At 38.0% G+C, this 23209-nt stretch overlaps 1 protein-coding gene across 1 annotated transcript in view; it reads left to right on the top strand.

Moving 5' to 3' along the window:
• The first annotated feature begins 11004 nt into the window (after positions 1-11004).
• The window catches only part of pde4ba (phosphodiesterase 4B, cAMP-specific a), a 167032-nt gene continuing 154827 nt past the window's right edge, over positions 11005-23209 (top strand). The window contains exon 1 of the mRNA XM_084426774.1: positions 11005-11420. The gene's annotated coding sequence lies outside the window, so the exon portion shown is untranslated. The remainder of the gene's footprint in view (positions 11421-23209) is intronic.

Below are 23209 nucleotides of genomic sequence, written 5' to 3'. Positions count from 1 at the left end.
GTGCCTTTGTTCAGTTCCTGTGGTTTAGCTCCTGTTTCCTTTGTTTCTATTTTCATCTGGTTAGTTTCCATAGATACCCTTGTTTTTTACCATGTCAACTAATCACCTACACCTGTCCTTCATTTAGCCCCTTGTGTAACGGTGGTCAGGCGGTGAAGGGACTGAGACCAAAACTGGCTTTTTTTCACATTTATTCCTTTGGGAAAATCAGAACACAAAACATGCCTTCAGGCACTGGTGTACATAAAACAGCATCCAATGTAAAGCATACCGCTTCTGATCAACTGTTGTAAATTATTACAAAAAGAAACATTCATACAGAAGGATACACCTAGCATACTAGACGGGGATAAAATAAACTTGAGAAAAATACACAGGAAAATATTTCCTCATTCTATAACTAATTCACATTTTACATATGGAACAACATACCTTTGGGAAAATCAGAACACAAAACATGCCTTCAAGCACTGGCGTACATAAAACAGCATCTGCACATACAAAATAAAAGAAATAACGTTACACTGAATGCATGGAAAGTTGCTAGCGGAGTTTACAGCTAGTTACGTAAGACTCAGTGTGAATGAACTCGTGGTCATAATGAAAACATTAATAAACTTTCTCTAAGTTGCTAGAATTGCACCCAAATCTTAACAATACATGTAAAGTAATATAACACAGGTGATATGTCGAAGTTTTCAACTTAACATTTTACAGTTACAAAATTAAAACAAAGTGGGGAGTGCTTTATACAGTCAACCTACCCAATGTAAAGCATACCGCTTCTGATTGGGTACGGCAACAACACAAGGACAAAACATAGCAGAGCTGCAGTACACCGTTTTTCCAAAGGGGGCTCCAAAACACCAAACTCAATACAGCTGCTTAAATACGGCGAAAATCACATACAAACACAAACCTACATTTCTAACTCTGTTACACCTGTCATCTTATAAAAACCCTCAGTTATCTATTGTTCTTCGTCTTGTGTTAACGTTTTTTTTGTGATGGTTCCTTGTGTTCATTAAATGTGATTTCATCGTTCATCGGCATCAAGCCTCTTTAATCTGGATTATCAAGTCAGGCCATTATGTAACAGTAGCATTATTATATTATATTATATTATATTATATTATATTATATTATATTATATTATATTATATTATATTATATTATATTATATTATATTATATTATCAATTAAATATATATTTTTATATATATATTGAGCCATGATAGGGATGGTAAACAATTGGATTTCCCTCTAATTTCCTAAATATAATTCTGACATGTCAAAGACACACACATGGCTGGCAGCTGATAAGAGCTGTTGGGGGGTGGGGGGTGGATTGGGTTGCTGGGTGCATCCCACGCTAATAAAGAATTCTGTTTACCAAACGATGTTAATTACCCTTGTCCCGATGTGTGATCTGCTTCTCTCTCTCAGTTCTATTAATTACCTTAATCAGCAAGCTGAGACACATCCAGCTACATGGTTTTTGAAACAGGAAGTGGGAAATAGCAATTTTCTGTGTTATTTCCATGTTATCTTATTATCCTCTCTCACTTTTTCTTAATGTGTGCTCATAGGATGATTATTCATTATTAATCGCAGTGGCATGTCAGGATATATTACATAAGTGCTCTCTTCTGACAGGGAAACACCATATTTGAAGGGCTTTTTATCTTTTGTCAGGCTGAGCAAGGCTGGAGATTTCCTAGCCTAAAATATCCTTATAAATGAAAGAATGTCATAAAATGTGTAACAGAGGGGAATCTGCCTTCATCTGAATCAGAATTTTAAAGTCATTATACTTGTTTGTACTGTTGAATATTTCAGAAAATGTAGAATTGTGCAGTTAATGAGCTATTTTAAAGGGATAGTTCACCCAAAAAGGAAAATTAGCCCATGATTTACTCAACCTCAAGTCATCCTAGGTATATATGACATTCTTCTTTCAGACGAATACAATCTGAGTTATATTAAAAAAATATCCTGGCTCTTCCAAGCTTTTTAATGGCAGTGAATGGTTGTTTCTGTTTTGAAGTCCATAAAAGTGCATCTCTCAAATCTAAAAGTGCTCTCATATACACCTAGGATGGTTTGAAGGTTAGTAAATCATGGGCTAATTTTCATTTTTGGATGAACTATCCCTTTAACTTCATCTGACCCTAGTGACTTTGCTTGGCTTTTTATTTGTTGATTCATATTAACCCTTACATTTTATTATTAATAATATTTTAACATACATTTAAGAGGCTATAGGGAGGGACAGTCTAAAACCGTTAATCACCTTCAACTAGTTCAAAACGCAGCTGCTCGTGCCCTTACATTGAACAAAAAGTCTGCTCACATCACTCCCATCCTACAGCAGTTGCACTGACTCCCTGTTATCTATCGGATTCACTTTAAAATACTTGGCCCAGTCCTCAAGGCTTGTCATGATTTAGCACCTTGTTACCTTTCGGAATTAATACACCCATATATCCCTGCCCGTATGCTGATTTTTATGCTGAATTTCCGATTCCAGATCTGTCTGCCTGTTCATGTTGTTATCCTGATTGTATATTTGTAACTGTCAATTTTATGTAAATTGTCCTTGGGTTCTTGAAAGGAGGTATATAAATAAAACAAATTATTATTATTATAAATATACATCTGTAAAAATGGAAATGTTTTGACAATTTTTTTTCTATTTTAACTTAATTTCTCTGGAAATTTCTTTTTTCCTGTTCTGTTAAGGGTTAAATGACATTTTTGACCAGTTCTTTGGATGTTATTTAACACCTTTCCATTGAAATCAGTTACAACTAAGTCAAAGTTTGGAAAGACCGCATCTGGATTCTCCCACTGCGGCAGCTAAACGTGAGATGTTCTTTATTGCTTTTAGTTGGGCCTTCTTTATTTTTGCATGCATTTTTCTTTCAAACCACGTATTTAGAATCAAAGAGAGTGGGATTATTCATTCAGGTGTATAAATAAGCAAGTATAGCTTTTACTATATGCCCTGTTTGCCTGTTATACTGTAATTCAGCGGTTCAAAATGAATGCTCCTTAAGCACTGCCTGGTGCACATTTGAATATGTAAATGATAGTAGGACTAAACGGAGACTGTTGCACAGTGATGTAAGAGTGATGAGTCATGCCTCAGGGTCGAGTGAGCAGTTGTTGCGGTGATGGCCTCTGATTTGGGTGGGAGGCTGCACTGTGGCTGCTCACGCCTCTTCCATTAGATGAGTAACACACCCCACCGGGTGAATAGTACTGATGCTCAGTAGGACTGTTACAGCGAATGCCACGTAGCTGTACTGAAGTAAACATACAGTAATGTAGTCCTCAGAGTTAAAATCCAAAACATGAGAAAGTGTAATAAAAAGACACTGAAGGTCACCTAATGACATTAGGCAAGTGTGTGTTGGTCAGTTTTTGTTCCCACAATGATTCCCACAAGAAAACAACTTAAAGGGGAAGTTCAAACAAAAATGAAAATTGTGTCATCATTTACTTACATTAATGTTATTCCAAACTAATGTGACTTTCTTCTGTGGAACACAAAATAAGATATTTTAAATGCTTTTGTTCATACAATGAGGTCCGAAGTCAAAACCTAAAAAAAAAAAAAAAAAAAAAAAAGTCTGTGTTCCACATACAATACTCTCACTGTAAAAAATTGCTGTAGTTATGCAGCTGTTTGCCAGTAACTTACTGTAGATTTAAATTTATGCTATTTACTGGCAACAGTTTGTTCAAAGTTAAATGAACATTAAACATTAACAAGTCTTTGTCTTTACAGAATAAAACTATAAAATAACAATCTAATGCAAAGCATTCTGGGAACCAGAAATCTTCATCAACCTTTTTCTGTTTTATTTCCTTCAGATTTTGGTTCCCAGAATGCTTTGCATGAGGCTGTTATTTTAGTTTTATTCTGTAAAGATAAAGACTTGTTAATGTTTAATGTTCATTTAATTTTGAACAAATTGTTGCCAGTAAATAACATCAATTTAAATCTACAGTAAGTTACTGGCAAGTAGCTGCCAGTAATACTGTAATTTCTACAGATTTTTCTAACAGTGCTCTACTAAAAATACACATACTCTCTACTAAAAACACAAAATACTGTCTTAATGAATAGGCGCTTTTTCGTATAAAAAAAGCAACAGAACAATAAATGCAAATTCCCCATCTTACCATACTTTGGGGACAAATTTATACCCAGAAGTGAGCTAAATCTGACACAACAAACATAGGCTCATTAGAAAAATGTGCCTCATTTTTGTGGTTTAGGTGGAACTATATTTTTAACAGAATAGAGCATTGCCTTTAAAGTTGTCTTGAAATGGAAATTGTGATAGCCTTTTCTTCTCTATTGTGACTTATGCTGTCTTCACGTGCTATCTGAATGATCGTAAATATGAGTTTCCTATGAACGCTCTCTCAAGTCATATTTACCACTGTAAAGCTCTGGGATAATTTTGATACCCAAGTTCCCAAGTTGAGCGGGCCATAAACTTTAAACATGGCAGAGGGGAGAACGATTGCTGCTGTGACTGCTATTCTTTATGATTTTTTTTCCACAACAGCTACATCACCTTGTCTTGTCATTAAAGTAGTGCATATTTACAATAACCAATTGAAGCGTATTGTTTTTCTCACAGCAAAAATAGCCTGCATTTGATCGAAATTCCAGAATCGTCAGCAAGCTGACAATCTCGATAGAGCGGTGAATGTTATATATGATTGTCTACTTTGATTGTCCCAATAAATAGGCAGGAATAAACCTGGTGTCCTCCATGATTCTAATTCTTTTTCAAAAGTTTGTTTGGGGATATCCTCATTTGTAAAAAAGGTTTCAAAAATAAAGTAAAAAAAGTTATTGAAATGGTGAAATGGTGGGTTAGGGCTATGTGGATTAGGTATTTGTGGTACTTAGGTATGTTGTGGTACTAGCTGTAGCCTATTCAAAAACTGTCCAGTTTTTCAGGACAGTTTTCGTCACTTCTAGACAGAAATTTTGTTTTCTGAAAAAGTATTGTCCTTCTTTTTTACTTTTCAGAAAGTTTTAAGAAATATATGAAGTTCCTAAACGCAAGTTAGGGAGGAGTGAGCCCATCTAATCTTTCAATCAACAGCCTGAGTATATAAGCAGCCGCTTACCTCTCTCTTGCATCAGCTGTTCCAGTATCCCTCCACCTCCCCAAACTCCACCTTCATCTCAGGTACCTTGCCCTTCAATTATCATATCCTACTTTTAGCCACTGGGGGGGTATATCAAAGCTCGAGTTGAAGCTGCTTCATCGAGCCCCTCTTCAGTGGACAGCAAGCCAAATAAGTTTAACCTAATATCTTAAAGATTTTATGGGCAAACAAACTCGTTAAATAAGTATTTTCCTGTGACCTTTGTTCTACTGCTACAGTGAAATCTGTAAACACAAGTAAAAACATATCTTGATTTCTAATCCAGACATTAAACAACGCCTCTGTGGGGGTCATTAATCGCTAGGCTAATTGCTGGGTGGTTACTATTGAGAAGACAGTGCTGGTGTGACAGTGTGTGTAATTGTGTCCTCAGGGACCTCGATATCCTCCTGCTGTGTCTAGAGTTAAAGTGGTGTGTCTGAGAAATCGAATGCTGTCTTATTTGTCAAGCTCTATCTGTCTACAGTGGAAGTGTGCCACAGGGCGAGAAGATTTCGGAATATCCAAAGATATTTAAAGTGGACAAGAGGTTTAGATGGACAATACACAAACACAACACTCTCTGTCTCTCTCTCATTTACCATTTCAGTCGTATCCGGCCCTTGGTGATTCTATGGCCATCTTTTTCAGGGGTAGGTTGCCAGGTCTTTCTCCAACCCTTCCCATGGCTTGGGACTCACACAGACAGACACACGCATTTACACTCACGGCCAATTTGGTATCCAATCCACCTTACCTGCATGTCTTTGGACTGAGTGGGGGAAACTGGAGCACCCGTAGGAAACCCATCCTGACACGGTGAGAACATGCAAACTCCACACAAAAAGGACTCCTTGTTCAGCCAGCCCTCAAACCGGGGACCTTCTTGCTGTGAGGCGTCAGTGCTGTACCAACTAAGCCACTGTGCCTCCAACAAAATGTAAAGTATTTTTCTCATTGCCACTAAAATAGATGCTTCAGTAAAATGTTGGACGTAAATGGTGAAGGCTTGATCATATTAAACATCTGTGTACGTGTTTTTGTCATGAGTTTTGAATTAACGTGTGTGTGTGTGTGTGTGTGAGAGAGAGAGAGAGAGAGAGAGAGTGTGTGTGTGTGAAAAAGCTCCTGTCATTCTGACATAGGATAGCAGATGGTCTTGTGTCTTAATCATGGTCATGGTGCTTAAGCATTAAATCCTCACTGGAACAATACAACTGGGCTTTAGCTTTAGTCTTTGCCTGACCACCTCAAACACCCGCTTTTACTGGCACATACACTGGACCCAGTTCCCTTATTTTCAGCCATTAGTAGTCTGAGAATCTGATCAATGCTTCATTATCAAGTAGAGTAACTCCAAAGCTGATTATGAAAAGAATCAATGAAAAAATGTCATTACGGTTCATAAATATGTTTTAACCACCTTGCAATGACTGAGTGCTTTTAACATCTGGAAGATTCCTAAGTGTTTTGTCTGCCAAATTAAACATTAATGAATTAAATTGTAATGCATAACCTTGCATACCGGTAATTGTATAACTAGACTCATAATCAGGTGGATCATTCAGCTGTTCATTAATTTCATCATCAGCATTGAATAGTGTCCAGATTTCTTTCAACTGTCTTCAGACACATATTTTACAAATTCAAATCCATCGAATAATCTGACATTGCATGGTGTGTATAGATTAATTTTCTTATTAGACATGCATTTACATAGAGATTCTTATTAGACATAATCATAGAACGGAATTTAAACAAGTAACAGTGAAGATTAGTATAATCAATTTTCCCTTTGTAAAAATGTAAAGACAATTGAGCAGTGTGGCAATGAGGATCCCCAGTTTGTGCCTTTCAAAATGATAAGTGTCTTTTCAGTATTTTTTTGACTAGCCATTGTAGTATTTTATGATGTCCAGTGCAGTTGGAATCATCAAACCTTTGCTCACCGTGTGTGTGCTGTATAACTGACACAGCCTCTTCATGTCACGTGGTGCATTATTCTCTTTTTGCCCACTGTTTAAGTGGGAACATATTTAACATAGTCCATTTCTGCAAAGTTGATTTATGCAAGCCTTTGGAAAAACTGTGTCGGCACTGCTCGTCACCTGATTTTATAGCATGAACCACGGATAGTTGTCAAATGGGGAAATGAGTCACAAGGTCTGTCTCAGCAACTACGTTTTTTTAAAACACTTCAGATCAAATCATCAGTATCTTTTCTTTTTCTTCTAGCTACTCAGTAACAAGTGAACATAATTACACACCAATTTGCTGTAGTTTTGCAGCTGTTTGCCAGTAACTTACTGTAGATTTAAATGTATGTTATTTACTGGCAACAGTTTGTTCAAAGTTAAATGAACATTAAACATTAACAAGTCTTTGTCTTTACAGAATAAAATTATAAAATAACAATCTAATGCAAAGCATTCTGGGAACCAGAAATCTTCATCAACCTTTTTCCGGTTTTTTTTTTCCTTCAGATTTTGGTTCCCAGAATGCTTTGCATGAGGCTGTTATTTTAGTTTTATTCTGTAAAGATAAAGACTTGTTAATGTTTAATGTTCATTTAATTTTGAACAAATTGTTGCCAGTAAATAACATCAATTTAAATCTACAGTAAGTTACTGGCAAGTAGCTGCCTGTTATGATGAGGCAGGAATGAAGCAGAGAGAGAATCCATATGCAAGCATTACATTTAATAAAACAGAGCACGGAACTCAGGACATGAACAGGAAACAGCTACAACGACCGACAAACCACAACTGAAACACAGAGGTATAAATACACAGACAGACAAGCTAAACAAGATAACAAGGGGGCGTGGTTAATCAGAGACACCTGGGAAGTCTAATCAACATAACAGGAGACAGCTAAACATAAAAAGACAGGGGAACACATGACCGACAAGAACAAGACACAAAACCCACACCGTGACATAGCCCCCCCTCTATGGGCGGCTCCCGACGCCCATCAAAACAAAAAACAATAGTTCAGGAGGGTGGTGGAGCGGAGGCGGACCTGGGGGCGGGATGGAGGGCCAGGCCCCTGGGGCGGCAGAGGACCTGGAGACTGCGGCAGGATGGAAGGCCAGGGCAGAGCAGGCTGTGCAGGAGACCACGGCGGTGAAGGTTGAGCAGGAGACCATGGCGGTGCTGGCTGAGGAGAAGGCCACAGCGGAGACGACCCTTCTAGCGGCCATGGCGAAGACGACCCTTCGGGCGGCCAGGGTGGAGAAGATCCTTCGGGCGGCCACGGCGGAGACGACCCTTCGGGCGGCCACGGCGGAGACGACCCTTCGGGCGGCCATGGCACAGGAACAGACACCGGCTCAGGGACAGGAACAGGAACAGACACAGGGACAGGAACAGACACAGGGACAGGAACAGACACAGGGACAGGAACAGACACAGGGACAGGAACAGACACCGTGGCAGCGGCTATCTTGTCCGGAGACACTGGCTCGGCGGAGACCATCTTGTCCTGAGACACTGGCTCGGCGGCGGCCATCTTGTCCGGAGACACTGGCTCGGCGGAGACCATCTTGTCCTGAGACACTGGTTCGGCGGCGGCCATCTTGTCCGGAGACACAGGCGTGGTTTCGGCCATCTTGTCCGAAGACACAGGCGTGGAGTCGGCCATCTTGTCCGAAGACACAGGCGTGGAGTCGGCCATCTTGTCCGAAGACACAGGCGTGGAGTCGGCCATCTTGTCCGAAGACACAGGCGCAGAAAGAGGAAAAGGAACAGATTCAGGCTCAGTATCAGGATCGGCAGAAGTGACGTGAAGCTCAGTCTCTGGATCAGCGCGCTCTGAGCTTGACGGGACCAGTGGCGGCGAGGGCTTTGAGCTGGGTAGGACCAGCGGCGAAGAGGACTTTGAGCTGGGCAGGACCAGCGGCGAAGAGGACTCTGAGCTGGGCAGGACCAGCGGCGAAGAGGGCTCTGAGCTGGGCAGGACTAGCGGCGAAGAGGGCTCTGAGCTGGACGGGACCAGCGGCAATGAAGAAGGCTCTGGGCTGGACGGGACCAGCGGCAATGAAGAAGGCTCTGGACTGGACGGGACCAGCGGTGAAGAGGGCTCTGTGCTGGACGGGACCAGCGGTGAAGGCTCTAGCTTGGCGGGCATGTCGCTTGCTGTCTCAGGCGCGGCGGGCATGATGCTAAGAGACTCAAGCTTTACAGGCATGACGCGAAGAGACTCAGGCTTTGCAGGCATGGTGCGAAGAGACTCAAGCTTTGCAGGCATGGCGCAAAGAGACTCAAGCTTTGCAGGCATGACGCGAAGAGACTCAAGCTTTGCAGGCATGACGCGAAGAGACTCAAGCTTTGCAGGCATGATGCGAAGAGACTCAGGAAGCGTGAAGGCGGCCATCCTGGGAATCAGAATTAGGCGTGGCCGCCTTCTTGGCTGAAGACTCTCCAAAGCTGCTGGATTCATTTTTGGTCGGTCGTTCTGTTATGATGAGGCAGGAATGAAGCAGCGAGAGAATCCATATGCAAGCATTACATTTAATAAAACAGAGCACGGAACTCAGGACATGAACAGGAAACAGCTACAACGACCAACAAACCACAACTGAAACACAGAGGTATAAATACACAGACAGACAATCTAAACAAGATAACAAGGGGGCGTGGTTAATCAGAGACACCTGGGAAGTCTAATCAACATAACAGGAGACAGCTAAACATAAAAAGACAGGGGAACACATGACCGACAAGAACAAGACACAAAACCCACACCGTGACACTGCCAGTAATACTGTAATTTCTACAGATTTTTCTAACAGTGTAGCATACATTCAGGGGTCATCTGTATAATGAAGGTGGTTATTTAACCAAAAAGCTGAACAATACTCTCAAGACACGTATTTTAAGTTGTCACATTTAGGCTTATGCCCCGTTTGACAAGGCTTAAGTCTAGTCCCAGACTAAAATGCGAAAGCGACTTGCACTGACAAATCTTTCAATATTTCAGTGCCACTGTTTTGTCTCAAGATGCGCACCAGTAATTTTTTTCTAAGGCATGTTTATAAAAGCTATTCATGTTCTAATTGAACCAAGGCCTAACCATGGCCCTTTCTGTGAAACCAGGCCATAATATAAAATAACATAATATAATGAATGAATGTTTAATACATTTTGTTCTTCATAAATATAATTGGTTACACTTTATTTTAAGGTGTTATTGTTACAGTGTAATTACGTGAGTAATATTAAGCAACTGGATTAGGATTAGGATTTGGTTAGTTGCATTATGCATAATTTACTGTTATTACTATGGTAAGTACATGTAGGCCACTGTAACAAGAACACTCAAGTAAAAATTTTTTTTGCTGTTTAATAAATTTTGTTTTTCATAACTAATCATTTGTCTGTATTATTCTCTTTGATTGTAGGTTCCCAATGTGATGACAAATCCTCATTTGAGACATGCTGTCACCCAAGGTCAATGCGTGTTAACTGAACTGTATCTATGTTCCTAAGCAATAAGGGTAGAAATGTTCAAGAAAGAGTTTTGTTGTTGTTGCTGCTGCACGCAAGGCTTAAATGTATCCACCTGAAATAAAACTGACTTTCAGAAACAGCTCACCCTGAAAAAAACATTAACTGTCGTAAAAAGTGACACTATCCCCAGTCTCAACCATTGCTGTGGTAAATGACTCATGCAGGAAAGAAAGGACAAATGTTCTATTTGAACCAATGCCTGGAGACGAACATAAAATAAATGCAATAGATTGAGCATTCATCCCCCCATCGAGTGACTTAATCACACGCATCCCACGTCTCAGTGTATATAAGCGCTCTCGTACTGGAGATCCTCCTCTGCTTTTGACAGGCACAGTGAACGCTCAGCCCCTAGAACGAAAGCGCAAGCCTGGTGCGCGTGAAAACCGCCTGCATCTTGCCAAAGCGAGACAAAAACCGAATACATTACCAGCATCTTTTTTTTTTTTTCATTATTATTATTGTAGTTGGAGTGCTCGTTTCTGTACGGAGCCCGTGTACTAGTTCAGACTGTCTGAGACTGACAGCGTTTGAAGGACAGAAGGGGAGCGGGTTTCGATACCGGGACAGAAGATGCTGGTTCTTATTCATTGACGGTTCTGGTCCACCCCATGGGTTATACACACAAAAACACAACGGCATATCACTCGTGTAACAGATCACGAGTTTAAAACGGGATCCTTTTGTGTCTCTTTTGTCTCCCACGTGCAATAAAGTGGATCCGCATTTGAGGTGAGAATGTTATTTTCAGATGCTTGTTTCTGCTTTTGTTCTGTTCATTACACTGCTGCCTTTATTTTTGATATTAGAGTGTTAGGCTATATTTTGAAAACGGAGTGTGTGTTTTCATCTCCGGATTCTCAGTTGGGATGCTGAGGGCTGTTCATCAGGATTATTCAGTGATCTCTGATTAAGTTGCTCTGCTAGATTTGATACTAACGCTCACAACAGCGGGTTTTTATTTACAACAACAGCTATAAAAAATAGGTTTCCATAGATGATATGGGTACTTTTTGAGTAACGTTCTTATAAATGTATGATTCTGTCTCCGTTTGTACAGCAGCACACTGTAGTCTTTTGTAACCAAGTGTTAGGTCGGAATCAAAAGAGTTAATTCCTGGGCTACTATAGAATGGAAAGGCAGCCAGCGATAAGGCGGGGAAGAAAAAAAAGAAAAATAACTCCACAGATAAAACAATGTTACAAGAACGGTTTGCTAACGTTCCCAAACGTTATTTCTGAACGTTAAAAAATCTATATATTTTAAATATTTCACAAACGTTTTTTCTTGGTTATGTGAACGTTAGAGAAAACATTAAGGAATATTTTCTGTATTTCATCATTTTGCAAAGTATATGGGAACGTTGCTTTTGAATGTTCTATGAACCATAAAAAAGTAGTAGCCTAGTAATTAGTACAAAAGCAATATTGCTCATGTGGCAAACCATTATATAGCCTATAAACTGTTTAAAAAAAAAAAAAGTTTTTCAGAGTGATTTAGCCTACTATAGCCTACTTTATTATGAACTAGGTTGTATTATGCAAGTAAAGTTAAAGGACATATTTGAGCTAAGTGGAAGTTTGTGACAGTAAAATGCACAATATAAAATGCATGTTTTTTTTTATCAATTAATCTGATGCACCAGAAATGTTTATGTCAGATTTAGTTTAATCTGTTACAAGCACTCAGTTTCAAGTTGTACTTGCTTTCAGTTGGACTTATCCATGCAAAATGAAATCTTCACACAACCACATTATATTTCCATGTTTTTTTTTGTAGTAAATTAGTGTGTGGTTTCTTATTATGACCCCATTAGACTTTTGTGTCTTGAATAATTCTCCTTTCCCCCTTCAATCCTGTCACATGTATGTCACACATTATCTGCGCCATGCATTATTGTCAATGTAATTTTTTTTCAACACAGCGAGTAGGAAGATCTGTATTGCTGACATGTAAGATATTTGCATATTTTCTGCTCATGTATAAAAAAAGCCCTTCGGTTTAGCAGTATCCAGGAATCTTTCAAAAAGAATTGTATCAGAATTAGCAAACAAGTCTGATAAACTCTTATCATAGCATGGTGTTCCACAGGGAGCTGTTATAGGTCCAATTTAGTTATCAGTGTAGATTTTTTCACCAGCTTAAGTTCTTTCTGTAGTCAATCTTGATGAAATAATAACATTTCAATTAAATTATTATCACTGTTCACATGAGTCCAGAGGCTCCTTATTAATATGACGCATATATTTTCTAGGCCCATATCAGGCATAACTATAGCAATTTTTTTTTTCTAGAATAACAGAAAAATTTAAGATCGATTTAGGTGATGCTTACACATACAAAAATATCAGTTAATCAAATTACATGACAGTTTTTTAAACCATTTTTGATGTCTCTTATTATACACATTGCTCTAAGGTAAAAAAAAAAGAAAAAAAAGAAAATCAGAATATTCCACATACTAGAAACCATTGATGCATTAAATATCTCACAAACCTCCAGAGAAGGAGAGTGTTTATGAGAAAGATAATATGTGATTTTGTTTGGCCTCCTAATGCTACTTGGCTTTTCTCCTATTCTGAGGCTTTCCACATAATTACTTGCCCTGTTGAGACAAGCATGTTTGCTGTGATGATCTCACGGACAATCAATCATACCTTGGTTGAACAGATGGACCCTCAGTGACACAGGATAAAGGGTTTGCTTGATACATTTCATACAAGAATAACACATTCAATGCTTGACTTGCAAGAAAGTCTGTATTTGTGTGAGTGTGGGGATTTGATCTCCCACTCAACTGAATGTGTGTTGTGAGCTCGTGCATCTATGTTATGAGGTATTTGTAACAGGCTTAGCTAGTTTGCTTTCCTGAGCAGATATCCTAGGCCTTTTCTTGAAGTTTGTACTGTGTGCTATGATTTCTCATGTATAATTGTTGGTGCAGAACCTCAGTTACACAGTAGGATCATCTGTCAGACCGTAGCATATGGCAGTTGTTATCAATCTCCCTGATTGTTTGTTCACTTTGGCTAATTAAAACCATACATTTCGGTATTTCAGTCCATTGTTAAAAGAATTATCTAGAATACTGAATAAGCCTCTCTATTCTTGAGATGTGAATTCTCTATTCAGGGATTAAAGACAGACACAGTTTCATGCTTCAGAAATTCTTTTTCTTGGTCAAAAATACAAATATAAAGGAAGAGTCTTCTGAGGGTGGCCAAAAGTCAGGTATATGGTGATATCCAATGTTCAAGACAGAAGGGATGGGTTGATCCTGAAGAGTAGGGCCAGGTGGTCATTGTTTAAGTGGCCTCCCAGTTAAGTTTTGCTACTTTGGACCTCAAGGACAAGCTCTTTATGCGCAGTCAGAATTGGCGTGAATTGGCGTTCCTTGTGCCCGACAGACTGAACAGACTTGTCAACTCAGGACATCTTCCACCAATGGGCCAGAACTGGTGCAGAGATTGAGGTGGAGGGGTTTAGGCAGTGGTGATAAGGTTCAAAAAGCAGCAGGTGCGTCTCATTGCACTCTGCCAGCAGCTCTCATGCACCTCCTCATTGCCATGCACTCCTATTGTGAGCCTGGCCATGGGCCAGTGAGAGGAGGGACATTAATTATAGCGTTTGATTCTGTGTCTGTTTGCATATGCATGAAGATGGATATAAAGAGTGCCCTCAAATTTCCACCAGTATCTCTATACTCACATTTAACATAGGGAAGTGATATTAAAGGTGCTCTAAGCGATGTTGGGTGACGTCACTTCTTGTTGACGTCCAAAGTATTGTCAAACAAAACGGAGGCTAGCTCGACCCTCCCTCCTCCTCCTCTTTTAGTATTCTTTTTTTTTTTTTTACTTCGTGACCACAAAGTTAATAGTTATGAAACTTTGCATGCCTGTTATTTCTGTAGCACAGGTTTCAAATGTAAAAAATGCACAGAATATGAAATTTACTGCTATTGAAGAATGAACTTGCACCCCATGTCAAGTATGTATGTCCATGTCCTGCTTTTTTCGTTTTTTAGTATCATGCTAAAATTTGTTGTCTTGAACCACTGAACTTTTTTTTCTGAAATAACTGAAAGGGTAAACGATGACAGAGAAATTACAAAATGAATGTTTCAGTCAATGAGTTTCGATTGCAAACAGCCTGACAAGCCTCAAGGAAGGAAGAGCACATTAACTGATGATGTTGTGCAAACTTTCATGGTTGTGGTTGCAAGGTTTTAGCAAACTGAAATGACTATTACAACATTTTTTGTTCTGCTTATTTGCATAACAGTGATAAAACAGACATTTCCTCTCGCAAGCCACTATCACTCTTCTAAATATACAGTCACGGTAACACACTTTCTTTTCTGCATGTTCTCTGTAGATTGGAGCTTTTTGCATCTATACAAAAATACTTGATGGTCTTTAGCAAGACATAATATAATCCAGTTTCCATTATGTGGACTGTGGGTGTTTGTTGGGAAAAAGACCCTTAGAACATTGTCTCATGTCTTGTCATTGCAATTGCTTGTTTTATTTAGCCTATTTTCTTTCTAGATGTGCTGAACCAAGTGTTGTGTCTTTTGCATGAGACCTTGGGAACAGCATATTAGCCAGGAGATATTTGTCAGCATTGGCCCCAGTCCACTCAGTTTTATGTAACACAGTTCAATAAATCTATAAAAGGCTGAGTTTTATTCACTTTTGATGAGATAAATAGATGCATTTTGTCAACTGTGAATTTGCCCCTGTTTGAGTGGCATTTTCATTAGTCTACTCTAGACAGAATGATTGGATCATTCTTCACGTCAAGATGAATCTATTTTATTTGCCCACTGAAGCTCTTATGCAATCCTATCTTTAGGGCAATATGCAACTCATTTAATATATAGTTTTGACTGGTAATATTATAAATGCAGGACTTTTCCAGCTCAATGGTAAGTGGGCATGATTACATATGGTATAGATACTTTATATTTGTATGATATGTTCTTTATGCTTTTATGCTATGTTATTTATATTTTTATGCATTTTTAAGCTTGTATTGAAGAGAATGTTTTGCATGTCTCAAATGACATTTATGTGTTATGTGAATTTCTTTCTGAAATCAATTGACCCCTTTTCACATTTCCTAGTTTCTCAGAAGCGCAAGTCATCATAGTTGGGTAAAATTCTATAGCGGTGAATGAGAGAATACATTAAATATATTTTTTGTGTATGTTATGATACATATGTTAAAACTCAACAACAGTGTTTTCACAACTTTCAAAAACAGAAAATAAATAGAGATTGATAATGGCAGTCAGAAGAGAGAAAGATGTCTTTACTGTCACTCCCATAACCACTGTATTAGAAACACCCTCACAGCAGTGTAACTATTATTTTGTAATTTGATGCAAAGGTAATATAATACTAAGTATCGTGTTATAAATGAACATAATAATAATAATATATATATATAACTTTGCAGGATTTACGATGCTGATGACCATTAAAAGGCGTAATCACAGTCTGTGAAAAGGATCCATTCCACATTTTAATTTATATATATATATATATATATATAAATATATAACTATGCAGGATTTACGATGCTGATGACCATTAAAATGCGCAATCACAATCTGTGAAAAGGATCCATTCCACATTTTAATTGATTTAATTAAATATATTTTTATAGCTTTTAATGAACCACCATAAATTATCCTAGCCTGGTAATACCAGACTCTGCTACTTCACTTTGGTTCGTAGACAGAGTCTGGAATAGCATAATAGAGAAGTGTTTTCTCTCTTGCTAGGGGGCGCTTGTCTGAAGTTTAAAATCATTGGTTACCCGTAAGCCAATCACATAACGTTTGGTTATGGCGTGTGTTATGCGCATGCTCAGCCGCATTTAACTTTCACTGTAAACACATGTATGATGCGAAAACAAAACCATCGAGCGAAATACCGGAGTGAACATGGCTGTGAACGACTTTTGCAGATTATGTGAAGTAAATCTACGCATCCACGGTACAATCAGCGTCTACGTCACGGCTCTCAGCCCGCCCTCTGTTCGTTGATTGGCCCGGCTGTTTCCAGACCGGTGGCAAACAGAAAGCTCTGAAGCTGTCTCAGACTGAGTACAGAAGCGAAATGAAATTGAGCGGAAGTACGAAGTCTGACGTAGTCAGGCTAAAATTATCCCTGTATAGGCTCAAAAAGCAGCATTGCGAACTCTATAACAATAATGTGGTTCGTTGCTATCGATTAAAGTGGTTTTTAGTTGAGAGTCACTGAGCTTATAGTGTTTGTGTTGAATGTACATGACATTCATATCCGATCAATTGACAGATTTCTTTTGTAAGAACACAGTGCACAGTGCCAGCTTGACCTGATTCAACATGGCATTAACAGTGACAGTGATTTGAAAAGCTGCTGTTGAGATGATTTGTGGTTATCGCAGCTTCAGATCCCATGGAGAGTCAGATTATCTCTTTAGATTTTAATGCATGGAAGTATTTTAACAAGCAAAACAATCTGTATTCACTATGGTTTTGCAGCCTCTGAATTAGGGCACCAATTATTCAGATTAAAAATTTAAATAAAATCCTAGGTTCGCGCTTTGGCTTAAATCATCTTTGTTAGAAAACTATAAATGCAGAGTGAAGCAGAGATGTGCACAATTGAGCTAAAGCCTAAGAAAATATAATCCGTGGCGCCGAGAATATTATGAAACTAAAATGACCAAGGTGGATTTTAAAGAAAAAATTCACAGTCAAATGGCAGCAGGGATTGGTTTCTAAAACATGCTTTGTTTACAATGAAGGTCTGTAGTTAAATCAGTCAGGTCTTAAGGAGACAGCAGGATGAAAATAGTAAACAGTATATTCAATTAAAGCTTCAGATCCTTTATGTGGACAATTAACTGAGTCAAAAATCCATCCACTTAGCCTTTTAATCATAGAGAAAATGGAGGAGGGCGCATAGTATGGTGTATAGCGGCTGTGTCATGTTTTACTCTGTGGTGACTTATTGTGTGTGTGTGCGGAGAGAGGAAACCTGTTTTTTCCACAGGGTGTCTGGAAGGAACTAATACATCATGATGAGGCTGGCCAAGCTGCTCCATTTGATGCCTGCATGTGTGGCCTTTGAGAATTTATATGGTTTCAGTTCTGCTATTATAACCTTTAATAGATTATAGAATGAGAAAGCTGCTCCTAGATGGTTTATTTGGGAATTGTGATTGTACAGATTTTTATAAAAGTAACATTTCTCTTAGTTATAAATGGGCTCTGGATGGCCACAGGCACTGAGTATACTGTATACTAAATAAAATAAAATAAAATAAAATAAACACACACACACACACACACACACACACACACACACACACACACACACACACACACACACACACACACACACACACACACACACACACACACACACACACACTAACATTCAAAAGATTGGGATTGAAAGATTTTATAAGATAAGATTAGAGTAATTATGTGCAACAATGCTGCATTTATTTGATCAAAACTATAGTAAAAATGTATTGTTACAATTTAAAATAATTATTTTCTATTTTAATATTTAAATGTAATTTTTACCACTGTCTTCAGTGTCACATGATCCTTCAGAAATCATTCTAATATGCTGAAACAATGGAATCATTCTAATATGCTGGTTGTAGATCAATGTTGAAAACAATGTTGTGCTGCTTAATATTTTTTTGGAAACTGTGATGCATTTTTACCCAGGATTCTTTGATGAATATAGAAAGTTCAAAAGAGCAACATTTATTTGATTTTGAAATAGTTTTTTTTTTATAAAACATTATAAATACTGTATTATATACTGTAAAATAATGATTTTTTGTCTTACTGACCCCAAACTTTTGAACAATATATACAATTTTGTTTATTATAAGAGACATACAAATATATTGGCTCAATGTACAAAGGATACTTAAATAGGTAGCACTTTATTTTACTGTCCTGTTCCCCATGTACATACGATGCACTTATTACAGTAATTACAAATATGGGTAATAAGTAATAACCCTGAACCTACCCCTAAACCTAACCTTAACCCCTGTAGTTACCTTATATTACCCAGTATTTTCTTAGATACACTGTAAGTACATGTACTGTAAAATAAAGTGCAATCTTAGATATTTTAGGCCTCATATTTCTAGCACCTCTTTGAGATACAAACCCGAACAAAAGTACATTGCTGATTAATGTACTGTACAACCTAAGAGAGCTGGTCATAAGAGTGTGAACACTATATGTCTCTATGCAATTTTGTCTAGGATATTAAAAATGTGCCAACTATGCAGTACAAACTAAACCTTAACTGACAAACTAAGTCTGCATTTAATGCCACCCACTAAAATTTGTTGCAAAAACAGTTAAAGCCTTTGTGACCCTCATGCTTATTCTCTTGTGACAGCATATTTGATCTGAACGCTGGCTGAACTAGGATTTGTTACACAGCCTTCCTTTTTTATGAATGCGCATAGTGCTGATGGCTGTTGTGAGAATGGTTTTTCATTTAAATTTCTTTGTTTAAGTGTTTGAATGTGTGTCTGAACCCAAAGCATATGTTCCTGTGAGACTGTGCCCAAAATCAAGCCAATGCTGCTCAGGTTCTGCTGGGCCAGATGTTGAATGCTTCACTGCCAGCCAATTCACTATATCACAATGTCAATTGCTGGGAAGAACTCACAGCTTGGCCATGCTGTTCCCAGGTGTACCTAGTGTGTCATTTGGAGCTGTCTATGGAAATCGTGCCCTAGTTTTGTTGAATATTTCATGATGCTGTCAGGCTATTGTTTTGGGTTTGTCATAGTGATGTGAATGTGTGTGTGTTTTAAAGATTTTCAATCCAAAAACTTGGTCGATAGAGAGACAGAGCAGGGATACCCTCTTGCATGCTATGTAATAGCTGTATGAGCAATATCACACGAAGAAATATCGCTCTATATCAACACGGCTGTGATTCGGCCGTAGGCAGTCACAGCTGTGCTGATATAGAGCCATAGCGCACGTCTACGTGTGTGATATTGCGTTAATACAACAGCTTGACGGCACAAGTGTGTAAATAAATAAGGAACAACAACAGAGCTATTTTGTGCGGAAATACTTCCTTCCTTCCTTACTTCCTTCTAATCTCAAGTTGACAGTTTAACAGTTGAGCCCAAACCTCCGTTACTAATTGAAGCTTATTGTATTGTGTAGAGTAGAGTATTATGAGAGAGATCGACTAAGTGAGTGCTTTATCTTCATCTGATAATCTTCGGGTCAGTCTTACATTCATAATCACAACATCAGTTTGAATGTCCACTGAGGAAAGTGATATCTTTGTCTTTGTCCTTGTAACAATTAAGGGGATTTCCCATGATGTCTCTAGTCAGTGCAAGTTAAGATGTCTCTTATCCCCTTACCCGTCAGGGATCACTGGTGATCCTGGATTCTTAATATTTTTTGTTTTTGTGTTTGAGCTTGTATATCTCAATGTTAATAACAGTCTGGTTAATTTTGAGTCTTGAACTGTAAACTCTCAAGGGTTGGCTTTCTAAATATATGTTGGTTATGTGTCTATTCAGAATGACTTATGAGCAGCAACCTTTTTAATTTGGGTATGTCATGTATGCAGCACTTTCCAAAATTGGGGGTGATGAGGAAGGGGTTATAAGGTGTTGTTTAAAGTAAAAAACAACGTCCTTGTTTACAACCTTGTTTCAGTCCCTTTCAGTATAAAAGTCTTTGCTTCTGTCTCACTCATAAAGATAGTCTTTTCTGCTATCTAATGGAGCAATAATGTAACTTTCACTGAAGTCGAAATCACAATCACTAATGGACCCTTTCAATACCACATACGTCAAGTTATTTATATAAAATATTATGTATTGAAAAATGATATTTAAATAAACAATATTAACCATTATAAAAGTAAAATAAGTTACAATAGGAAATAAACATAAGAAAATAGTTCAGTCAAAAGTTCAAAAGCAGCCCTCTAGTTATGGTACAGGATTTCAGTTTAATAAAAATATAAAGTTATGAAACTTACCTTTGCCGTTACCAAAATCGATTTGCCCGGAACAAGTAACACCAAAAAAGACCCTGAGGCATAATTCATTTTGAATTATACCTCATGTTTAAACCATATCTACATAAGAGCCAGCGGCAAATTCCCAAAGGAATGGCCGAGATCAAGGTGTTCTCGGTGGGTACATGAGCGGTGAACGGTGGCTGACGGTCTGCACAGGTCTAAATAACTACATTCTTGTCTAAAAAACTATTCCGTGACACAACAACATTAGTATTTGTAAAAAATCTGGATGGATTTGCTCGTCAGCCATGACACTTGCTCTGAGAAATTCTGCAAGTGGAGTGATACAAACGGTGAAACGGTTCCCGTGGTGATACTGGTAGAATATGCATGGCTGGAAAAGGCTTTCAGCCAATCAAATTCGAGAACCAGAACAAGCTGTTGTATAAAATATAATGTAATATAATAATTTGGTAACACTTTATTTTAGGGTTCAATTCTCACTATTAACTAGTTGCTTATTAGTATGTATATTACTAGGATATTGGCAGTTTATTAGTACTTATAAAGCACATATTAATGCCTTATTCTGCATGACCAATATGGTCTACATCCCTTAATCGTACCCAGTACCTAAACTTAAACGCTACAAAAACTACTCATATACTTGTACATTACATTCCAATTTTACTTGATATTGGCAGGACAATAAAAATGTTAAATTTAAGCTGTGATTGAAGTTAACTTGATATTATATATATATATATTTTTTAATTTCTTCACGATAGGAATAATTGGCAAACCCCTTTTAGTACCGCTCACAGACCCCCTGTTGAAGACCCCTGCTATGATGGAATTGTTGTATTAATTTATTTTTTTTTTTTCATACTGTCAGATATGCCAACTTGCACCATCTGGTGTTCACCAGTACATGAGATGAAACGTTGGTAAGTTTAATAGAAAACAGGATTAAAAAAGCACATGTGATGAAAGACGCAGAAATACTAGGATTTGAAAGAGCAGGTGGGAGGCAGTAAAATGGATGGTTGATAGACAATTCCACTTGGGAGGATTCTCAGAAAACACCTTGTAATTAGTTGGAAAGCATACTGTAGTTTCAAAGCACCTTGTCCTCTTCCCAGCCACCGGTGACTTCAAATTGCTGGAGGAGCTGGCTCAAAGGTAATGATCTCAGAATATTTGTTGCGGAACAAGTGCTGCTCCAGGGACCTTCTGTTTGCCGTGTCTCTGCTTTTACGTTTCTCCGTGCACTTTCTCAGTAAATAATGAGAGATGGTGACGGATGGAAACGGAGAGTGGGAGGATAAGAGAAGGAAATTGGGCTAGAAACAATGGAAGCATGTGAGAGAGATTACATGAAATGGCTGGACAAAAAGATAACTGGCTGTGTTTTTCACAGAAACTTAAGAAGACAGAAGTGACAGAAGTTGGGAGAGAATGAAAAAGAGAATCAAATCACTGACAGAAAGGCTTCCACAGTGGCGTATAAACCCCAGAAATGGTCTCCTCTGGGATGATGTCTGGCTATTTTCTTTCCATTACACACAGAGGCAGCAGTCTTCTTTCTTTGTGCTATATTTGGTATAAAGCAAGATGTGAATATTCACAGTATACACAATAATTTCAGCTATATAAAATTAAACAATATGTGAATATCACAATGATTTGAAATAGTTTTTTTTATTTGATAATTAAAAGGATTGTTCACCCATATATATATAATTTCACTTAGCTGATTGCTCACTAAAACCCCTCAGATCGTGTTTCTGAGTTTAAATGTGACATGACATAAATCGGTGAGTGAGTTGTTTACTTACTTTTTAATTAGTCTTTCCATTAATACCATTATTTGTTTATATAGACTGATTCACAGATGCGGAATGTGCACACAAAAACGAGGGACAGGATTTATCGTATGAACAGCCAATCATAATGCGATTTTAAGCTCCAAAAACACTCTTTTAAGCTCCATATTAGATACATAGATAGACAGACATAAATATATTGAGATATACATATATAAAAAGCTTTTATTCTTTAGTCTCTCATCTGTAAGGGATAATTGTGAATTAATGCCTTATTCTTCTATTCATCTTCATCTTAATAATCCTCAACAGTTTTTATTTATTTATTGTGAGAACCATTTTAACGAGCTGTTGAATCTAACACTCATCCATTTATCTTCAGTTTGTGTTGATTTATTATTGGCACTGACCAGCTAAGCCTTATTATTGAATGGGAAAATTTTCCATAGACAACATTGGCGAGGTGACATTATTTTCGCTAATTGACAGCAGAGCACAGATGGCGTCGATAGAGCTTGACTTGTGTTTAACACTTTATGTTCCTTTAAGATATTTTAGGTCTAAATTGGGATTTATTTCCATAGTATTTATTTCTGCATAAATCTGAGAGAAACCATTCTGTCACACCATATGTTCGTAATGATGTTCATTTTAAAA

Source organism: Rutilus rutilus (assembly GCF_951802725.1).
Source record: "Rutilus rutilus genome assembly, chromosome: 12".
In the NCBI taxonomy this organism is placed as follows: Eukaryota; Metazoa; Chordata; class Actinopteri; order Cypriniformes; family Leuciscidae; genus Rutilus; species Rutilus rutilus.
This window is presented reverse-complemented; position numbering and strand designations above follow the sequence as displayed.